We start from the raw sequence: 9,358 nt of genomic DNA on the forward strand, positions 1-9,358 counted from the left end.
AATAGCTAAATTAATTTGAGTAAGCCTACCTGACAACACATAGGCTTCATGACTCTTAGTTCACTTTTTTATCTTGCATGCATTTGTATTGAATATTTTAGTTCTACCTTTTAATTTTATCTCCAAATTAGACAATATCATTATTGGTTTTTACAGTATTTATGTAGACTTCCTCACATGCTTACCAGTTTCTTTGTTCATCAATTTTTCTTTGTCTCCGACCTTATTTCTCACATTTTCCTATTTTCTTAAGTACATATTTTTTAACATTGTATTCTTGAAGATCGATTAGATGGTATGCTTTCTTAGTTTTTGTCTGTCAGAATAATGTCTTTATTTTTATCTCATTCTCAAATGATAGCCTAGTAGGATAACTAATCTTGGCTAATTATTTTCTTCCATTACTGTGAAAATATATCATTGTTCTATGACTTACTTTCCGTTGAAAAGACGGCGGCCAGTCACATCATCATTCTTTTTAGGCAACTTCTGTGTGTCAGTGATTTTTTTTTATAATATGAAATATTTGTATTTTTAATAGAAATTAACCTTGTAATTGTCTATACTATACTTAATATTCTTTTCCTTTAGAGCAGGTATCAGCAAGCATTTTCTGCAACGGGAGAGATAGTAAATATTCTAGGCTTTCCAGCTTAGCTCTGGCTGCTACTTGACTTCACTGTTGTAGCATAAAAGTAGCCATAGATAATATGTAAACAAATGGCTGTATTTCATTAAACTTTATCTGCTAAACAGGAGGTGTGCCTGATTTAGCCACTGGTTCTTATGTGTCAACGACCCCTGCTTTAGATAGTCTGTTCTGAATAATGATTAATCTATTTCTTCTTCCTTTCAGTATCCTTTCCTCAACTGCTAACTATTAGCTCAAGGTTTATCTTTATATTAATAAATCTAAGAAATAGGCAAATGAATATATTTATCAGCTTTAAATTACATATTTTGACCCAAGCTATAAAAATACAAAGAAGTAGCAAACTTACCTTTTCTTCTCCATCCTTTCTCAATGTTCATTTGTTGTGCCATTTTAACCTTAAGAAGGTTTAGAACATTTACATTCTGTTCTGTCACCCTTTTCCTTGTCAGTCAGGTGACTTATTGAAGGTCACACAGCAAGTAAGTGGTTGAAGCCAGGATACTCAGTGAACTCGTTGACAATGAACTTAAATGGCCAGCCGTGTTGTTAACAACTATAGCATGCTGGATGTTTTTTCTGAAGCTTATCTAATCTTCATACTAAACCTAACAAAAATTATGGGGAGGTGAAAGGAGCCAAATCATTTATTAATGTGCATCTGAACATGTCAATCCTACAAACCACATTCTCTATATTTTTTAAAGTTCAGCATGTCCATGGTTAATTAAATCTTAGGAACTGAATTTGATTAAAAACATCACTCTAGTGAGACCAATAAAAATATTTTTTCATCCCAATAAAAAACTTGAAGACTCAATGTACCCATTTCTAAGCAAAGCACTTAAAAATCTAGGAATAGCGGGGCGCCTGGGTGGCATAGCGGTTAAGCGTCTGCCTTCGGCTCAGGGCATGATCCTAGTGTTATGGGATCGAGCCCCACATCAGGCTTCTCTGCTATGAGCCTGCTTCTTCCTCTCCCACTCCCCCTGCTTGTGTTCCCTCTCTCGCTGGCTGTCTCTATCTCTGTCAAATAAATAAATAAAGTCTTTAAAAAAAAAAAAATCTAGGAATAGCAGGATAACCCTCAACATGAAAACGGGTATCTTAGACTAATAGCATTGTATTTCATGAAGAAATATTTAAAGTTAGAAACATAACAAGGGTGGCTGTTTATTACATCATTAGTACATTTATAACTTAACAGTCTACTGAAAGTTGAAGCCATCACAATTTGAAATATAAGAAATACTATCAGTGTAGCTAACTAGAAAGGAAGAAATAAATTAACATTGGTCTTACCACTGCCTAATCTGTAGGGAAATTTCCCATTGATTTTATTCACTTCCAGTTTGATTGTGGTCACAGTACAAGTTTTGTTTGGTTTGCATTTTTAATGCCACCATCTTCATATAAAGGATCCAAGTTCCCTTATCCCTTTCTTTGGGAGAACCCACATATGTCCAAGAGGAGTGTGTGACAGGTCATCCATGGGTGAATAATCAGCTTTTGTCCTTCTTCCTTCTGACCACGTCCTTCTCCATTTTGGCTTCCCACTTTACTCTCTGTCTCTCCTTTTTTCCAGGTCCAGTTGTATTTGTTCTTTTGAGGTCAGAGAAAACAGCCCTCCAATTATGCCTATAAGAACTCACCTGACACTCTAGGTCTGCGGCTTGTTTGAATCTTGGTTCCTGAGTGAATATGAACTGGAATTAGAGAAACGACCCCCTGAGTATAAGTGAGAAAGAAAAGTGGATGGGAAATACCCTGAATACCACAAAATGAACAGAGACGTGGTCCTGCCACATTTGCAAATAGGATTCTGTACACAGCGCATAGGGTTCTTTGACAAGCCTTCTGTGAATATTAGCCACTAATTCTTGAAAAATGCATCTGGCTGCCAAGTAATCATTTCTAACCATTATTAATCTTCTAGTGATTTGCTTATAATTAAAATTTTGTGGTGAAAATATCTTTAAATCCATCTAGCTCGGGACCAGGAGCTATCTATTTTTGGTGTAGGGCACCCTGATTAACAGGGCCATGTGGGGGAGGTATTACCCCAAAAAGAGTTAAGGTGATCATTTCTTTTAAAAAGCAGGAACACAAGGTGCTAGCCAAGAAAGACTAGCTATCTACTGCAAGTCTAATAAGAGAGCATGCTTATATGTGAATCTATACAGAAGAAGGTATTTACCTTAAGTAATAGAGAAGTAAAGTTCCTATATGTCCAAAGGGCAAGTACTTTACATCTGGGGGGACAAGAGGTCTAAGAGTAATAGTAAATTGTCTAGTTTGACTAGAAGGGAAATGCACAAAAATGGTAGGGTATAAAACCGATGAAGTGGTGAACAAAGGGGCCAGATAAGGCAGCCCTTGAATATCGTTAGGGTTCTTGAGATTTTTTTTTACAGGAAATTGAGAAACCAAATTTAAAATTGAAAACTCTGAGGAAGAAAAAGCTATGTACTTACGTAGAGATTTAAAGTATGTAATATATCCACCTTGCCAAGTGTCCTTAGCTTTCTTGTGTTTCCAGTAACCTCTTTGAAAATGTTCTAGGTCAGAGTATTCCCATGATATTTCACATCAACAGATCATTTGTGTGAGGTTAAAATTACACTTGACAATAATGGAGGAAAAATACACACACACGATAAAAACATCTCCAAAAACAACGTTTTGGCTTTTCTTGTGAAAGAGCATAGCACCTTAAATGCCTTTGATAAGGTTCCAGAATGATCTCAAATTACTAAAAGGAGGGGGAAAAAAAGGTCAGTTATCAAGTTTCACGTTAAATGTTATTTAATTTAATAAAGTGCATTAAATGAAAGAAACAAGTAGTTCATTTCAAATGAAAAACCATTATGTGCCATTATGGAATACTCTCAGTTCTTAAAAAAAAAATCAGTGATTCTGGTCATTTGAGATTGGATCTGGCAGTGATCATTAATGGCTGCTAAAATGAATAGGTGAAAATGTGCTGGGGAATTTTACAGTGGATGGATCAGACTGATATCAGGGAACCCACAATTAATGTTAACATCACAAAAAGACAGACGTCCTGGCCTTCCTCATATGATGCAGGTGTGAAGGAGATACCACCACCTCGCAAGTCTTCCTGCTCTCCCAAATCAAACCTAACCTGTATCTGGTCAATTCTCTAGATCTTGAGTTTTTAAAGGAAATACAAAGAACAGAGGAGTGGACTAAATGACACCACCGGGATACAGACTCCAAAATCTAGAAGGAAAATTCTGAGACAATAGGTATTCTTTAAAAATCCCTATTTTTTCATACACATTAATAGTAAGACAAAAGAAAAATGATGAAAGGGAAATATATGTATTCTAAAGAGACTGAAAACATATAACCAAATTCGATGTGTGGTCCTTGTTTGATCCTGATTTAAACGAACCAACTTAAAAAAAAAAAAGAAGTTATGAGACAGTTTCTGAAGTTTAAATACTAACTAGAGTTTTGCTGATATTAAAAAACTATCACCTTAGTGGTTATCTCAGTGGGCATTATTGATTGATGGCCACCGACTTAAGTAATTTAATTGGAAACAGGATGGAAATAGATTTTGAGTAAAGATCCAAAGTATTCTGATAGGGTGAAGTTCAAGTCTTGGATTCTTGGATTTTTTTCCTAGCAGATTGAAATGAGACCAGTGTCCGAGGTTAAAGCGTTCACGCTGACCTCTTGTTGACCACTGAGAAAGAATCCCCTAGGACCCCCGTAGCTGAATTGTGAAATCCTGTGCATGAGGAGAGAGGAAAGGAGAATATGTCATTTTTTTTTTTCCACAGCTCTAATATTCAGAGTATTCTCCTGGGAAAATTGGGGACGTGGGGGCTAGGATAAAGCTATGTGTGCCTTGCTCCTGATGAGCCTTCTCGAACTCTGAAACAATAACAGAACAACTCCCTGGGGACTAAAAAGCATCCCTGGTCAGCCTGGACCTTGGACACAATCTTGGCTTGGTAGGGCATTTTCCAGAGAGCAGGTTGCCTAAATTAGGGAAGAAGCCACACCACGTGTATGTTTTTGTTCCCATCCCTCTGATCTCATCTCCTTAGATCTCTCATCTGCAAAGCACATTTAGCCGAATCACGGATGCTCTTGGACTCAGGTTTGGACACCTCTGGGATGAGTTGTCCTACCTGTGCACCCTGCCTCACCCCAGCATCAACCACATGTCAGTTTTTCTATACCCTGGATTTAAAAGAACAATGTGAATTCTAGAATATTGAGAGAGGGCTGAGCATAGCTGACTGCAGTTCCTCTCACCCAAGCCTCTCATTACCACTGCAGTTGTTCCTGAAATTTTGTCGTGCTTTTTTCTGAGATTTCCCTCTGTATTTTTTCTACCATTGAACTGTACCCATGCTACAGGGACTATAACTGTGTTAAAAGCACAATGTAACTCATAGAAATAAAGAGCGCAATGCCCCCTCCCCAAGGTACCCCTGCCTGAGAGAGCCTTTCACTGATGCTGAAGGACTAACAACAGGATAGAAGGATGGGAGAGGGGTCAGCGGGAATGGGTAGCAACTGGAGGAGCAAAACCTTAAAACAATGGCTTTTCCTCTTGTTCTTTTCCCTTTTTCTCTCTAGGTTGACCCTTCTTTTTACAACTCCAGTGTGAGTGTTTGGATAAGAAAGAACTAAAGTCTTCTCACTGAAAAGAATGAGCTTCCTTTCTGAAATGCCCTAAGACTTCATGACACACAGAAGGTGGGGTGAGAGTGAGCAGGCTGTTTAGACCTGCCAGTAGGGAAGGTGGGTAGTGTTGAAAGGGAGAGCAGGATGGGATTACTTCCTTCTGGAGTAAAAATCAGCCCTCAGGTGCTGATAATAAGGGATTTTCTTCACAGAAATCAGTTGAATGAGTAGCTGGAAGGAAAGGTCATGAGTTGTACTATAGAGATGTTGATTTTGTTAATCTTTTTGTTAGACATAAATAGGGTGGCTTGTTGGCTCCCAGTAATCTTCTCATTGACAATACCCATAATAATTCACCCCCTACCTCTGGAGTAATCATTTTCTTTTCCTTCACTTTCCTTTCACACCCACACATAAAGCCAAAATGCAGTCACGTGTTTGGGTGGGAGCAGCCATTCTCTTACTTGACCATGTAACCTTGACTTTGGTGATTGAATAAGAACGAGCACTTGACTCAATCTGGACCCGTCATAATATCCACATTAACTGGGTCTGGGTTTGGCACATGACGGAGTCTGAGCCTATGAAATGCTGTCCTCTGGATTTTCAAATTTGAGCTATAGATGAATACTATTTCCTTTCTGATCAACAAGCCAGGTAGATATGCGCCCAAACGTGTTATCTGTAAGCAACACGGTTTCCATCCTCATGGAGAAACTAAACCAAGAGAATGATGTTGACACAAATAAACAGAGAAAAGGAGGTAAGAATGTGGCCTTGATGGTGTTTGATTTCCTGATAACATCTGCTCCTTAGGCAAACCCTAACTTTGTCTTTCCTCTTTTTGGTTGCATGAGTCTGTGAATTCTTTTTTAGACTAAGCAAGTTTAAGATATATTTCTGTTACCAGAAACCATAGAGCCCTAAAACAAAAATGAAGTGATCACAACTACAGATTGTTGATACATCCATGAATGTTAGCTGCAGCAGCAACCCAACTATAGATTGTTAGAAAAGTTTTTTTTTCCTAATACCATCCCTCTAAAAAAAGTTATGTCATTGTAATAACTGAAAATAGTTGACTCTGATGTTTGCTGTCTAACAGTGGTATAATTCGCCTGTTTGCAAGTGACTCGCTGTAATATTGGTAACATTGGCACCACATTTGTCTGGCTCCAGATTTCTGTGTTGGTTCAATAAAGGTAAGTGCAATGAAGATCCAATATTATTTGAATCATTTGCAAAAAGGAGTTGTTTCTTATCAGTCTCTGTCATTACTTGTTATATACAGTTGTCGCCAACTCTGGCTTGATTTGGTATTTAAGAAATTGGGAACTAGCAATGTTCTTTTTCTAACAGTGGCATAGGCACATCCTTGGTCATTGTATTAATGGTTCACCTTTGGGTTTGTGGCTTTATTTTTTCTCTCTCTCTAGATTTGGTGCCTATTACCCTTCATTAAGTAGCAAATTATTGGCAGCAAGTTATAAATATATGCGTATATCCTTCCAAGTAATTCATTTCCAATCTTGTTTTTCCCTGCCCACTGTGAGAAGTACTAAGATTTACTTGAAATTTACTTAAATTACGCTGTTACATATAACAAAATTATTTCAGTTATACAAGATGAATGAACCATGAAGAAAATGATTGATTCACCTCGAATGTTATAAACTACTACTATCTGGGAGAGGAGAGAGTTTAATAAGGAGTACATAAAGCATTTACGTTATCTGGCAAATAGGAAAGATCTATATTTCCTTCTAAACTAGAACATGATTTGGAGACTGACATGATTGTTTCCACAAGGATCCTATTTAACCATTAGGCTTTTAGAACACAAGGCAAGCAGTAAGTTAGTGGGCTTTAGGTGTTTCCATGTCCCATAATCGAAGTACTACTAGTATCATACATTTGTTTTAATTTATAAATTACCTCATTTTTATGAACTGATAATTACTTAGTATGTTATATCCCAAAGTCTTCCAAAATAAATGGTTTAACAGAATAATGAGTGTCATTTAAAAAAAAAAAAAGATTTTTGTGGCAAAAGAAGTTTGAAAAGCACTGAACACAGACAAAGTGGTTTCTTTACCTCAGGGGCTCTGAGATTCGTTAACATGGTAATATGTATTGGGAATCTCCACCACAGAGATAACGTCTCCCATACCTGTTTTTCTATGGGATTCTTCTGAGTAGCATATCTTGTGAAACTGGAATTCCTCTACACATGTTTTAAGTGATTATTCAACCTCTGTGTTAATCCTCTACTAACATCTCTGGCAAGGAATAGAAATACTAATAAATGAGTAACATAAGGCAGTCAAGTTTGCTAACAGAAGGAAAGACCCTCCCTCCCCTGTCTTTGGTTTATGAGCTTTTGGTTGAATGAACAGTGCTTAAAACACTGACCACTAATGAAACAAAAGAAATCATCTTTTCATTAATAACGAAGGTAGGTTTCAGGTACTTTGCCTTGAGCAGGCGAGGGAAGCACAAAACTGGTGATATCAGAGATACTGTACAACTCAGATCGGCAAACTGCGAGCCACAGGCCTACATCTGTTTTACCTGCAAGAGCTTGTTAAAGGAGAATTGTTTTCGTGAAGTAATTTTGCAAATTGTCCCCCCAAATCACTTGCCCACAGTTTGGGGCCTGTTTGCCTTTCCAGGTCACCAATTTCCAGGCTAATCTGGTCCACATTTAGGTAAGGATTATTGTGACAGCAGTGGTTCTCTTTTTATAAATAATTGGTAGCTTGAGTCGGAATAAGTCCGCTGAGTATTTAGGCTCATGTGTATTTCTTACAAACCCTAATCAGAGTGTGGTTCTTCTCATAATGCGTGCTCTGCATCCTTAGAAGTTGTTGGTGATGGGGACAGAGGTTAGGGTCCATTCATGTATGAGTCTCTTTTTAAAACATCAGCTACAGGAGCATCTGGCTGGCTCAGTCGATTATGCATTCAGCTCCTGATTTCAGCTCAGGTCATGGTCTCAGGGTTGTGAGATTGAGCCCCGCATCGGGATCCACACCCATGTTTAAGGTTCTCTCTCTCCCTCTTCCCCTCCCCCCTCCCTCTTAAAAAAAAAAAAAGAAAGAGACATCAGCTAGATTTCTATTCATCAAAAACAAGTTTCGAGTCACGTGAGCTCATTAAACAGTTTGTCAATGCAAAAGGCAGTTAAGCAAAACCACCAACCATAGATGTGGTTTTAAGATTTTAACCTAGGGGCACCTGGGTGGCACAGCGGTTAAGCGTCTGCCTTCAGCTCAGGGCGTGATCCCGGCGTTATGGGATCGAGCCCCACGTCAGGCTCCTCAGCTATGAGCCTGCTTCTTCCTCTCCCACTCTCCCTGCTTGTGTTCCCTCTCTCGCTGGCTGTCTCTATCTCTGTCTAATAAATAAATAAAAAATCTTTAAAAAAAAAAAAAAGATTTTAACCTAAAATGAAAGTCCTGTCATTTATTTATACTTAAAACAAATGACCACTACAGACACTTGAAATCATTTATTCAAGGCATTTTTTTACATAATCTTGCAATCCATTATATAAGCATATAATAAAAGAATGTGAGAGTGTAAAGAAGAATATAAAGCCAGTGTCTGGGCATTTAAAATAAGAGCTCTTCAAAAAAGTTACAAATGTTTTACAAATAGGTTACCTGAAAAATTTGGAAGAAATTAGAACTTCATTAAAAGCATTACAATACCAGATCACATGTCACTTAGTTCATAGCAAGCAGTTATATATTAATTAAAAGTTTATATCCTGTGAGCTAAGACTTAATACATTTTACATTCAAGTTGAAATATTTCAGCACCATTTTGGTTTGAAAGATAAATGAAATGCTTTAAGTGTTCAAAAGTGGCCCAGGACTTTTGGTAGTTGGTAGTGAAATCGAGCTGTTGATTGAATATGTTGATTGTGAATATGAATTCTGAACATAAAAAATATAGAAAAAGGGTAATTTTTTTACGTATCAGTGACTATACGGTTAATATCAAAACAAGTTATTTTTAACACAAAATATTGTC

At 37.4% G+C, this 9,358-nt stretch overlaps 1 protein-coding gene across 9 annotated transcripts in view; it reads left to right on the forward strand.

Annotated features, from left to right (window-relative positions):
• Positions 1-9,358, forward strand: part of SRFBP1 (serum response factor binding protein 1) — a 97,526-nt gene that overhangs the window by 75,429 nt on the left and 12,739 nt on the right. For 5 of the 9 annotated variants that reach the window (XR_004623991.1, XR_004623984.1, XR_004623987.1 and 2 more), the window contains one exon: positions 5,273-6,522. The exons of 1 other annotated variant lie outside the window; for it this stretch is intronic. The gene's annotated coding sequence lies outside the window, so the exon portion shown is untranslated. The remainder of the gene's footprint in view (positions 1-5,272; positions 6,523-9,358) is intronic. 3 more of the 9 variants (XR_004623988.1, XR_004623985.1, XR_004623986.1) reach the window with 3 other exon arrangements.

Source organism: Ailuropoda melanoleuca, chromosome 3 (genome assembly GCF_002007445.2).
Source record: "Ailuropoda melanoleuca isolate Jingjing chromosome 3, ASM200744v2, whole genome shotgun sequence".
NCBI classification, from domain to species: domain Eukaryota; kingdom Metazoa; phylum Chordata; class Mammalia; order Carnivora; family Ursidae; genus Ailuropoda; species Ailuropoda melanoleuca.